Below are 430 nucleotides of genomic sequence, written 5' to 3'. Positions count from 1 at the left end.
CCAAAGTCGGTTTTATTTTTCAACATACTCTCCTTTTAGGTCGATACAGCGAGTCCAACGATTTTCTAACTTTTTGATACCGTCCGAAAAGTACTCGATCAGAAGGTCTCCAAAATACGCCTCAGTTTCAGCTATGAGCTCCTCATTTGAGTAAAAACGCTTACCGGTGAGCTATCTCTTCAGATTAGGGAATAAGTAATAGTCGCTGGGGGCCAGGTCTGGTGAATACGGTGGCTGAGGAACCAATTCGAAGCCGATTTCATGGAATTTTGCTTGTGCAACTAAGCATGAATGAACAGGCACATTGTCGTGATGATAAAGCGGTTTGTTCTTCTTCAAATGCGGTCGTGTTTCGGCGATTTCGATTTTCAATCGGTCCAATAATGATGAATAGTATGCTCCGGTTATGGTTTTACCTTTTTCAAGATAG

This window comes from Belonocnema kinseyi, chromosome 5, assembly GCF_010883055.1.
Source record: "Belonocnema kinseyi isolate 2016_QV_RU_SX_M_011 chromosome 5, B_treatae_v1, whole genome shotgun sequence".
In the NCBI taxonomy this organism is placed as follows: domain Eukaryota; kingdom Metazoa; phylum Arthropoda; class Insecta; order Hymenoptera; family Cynipidae; genus Belonocnema; species Belonocnema kinseyi.
The sequence above is the reverse complement of the archived record's forward strand: the minus strand, read 5'-3'. Positions refer to the sequence as shown.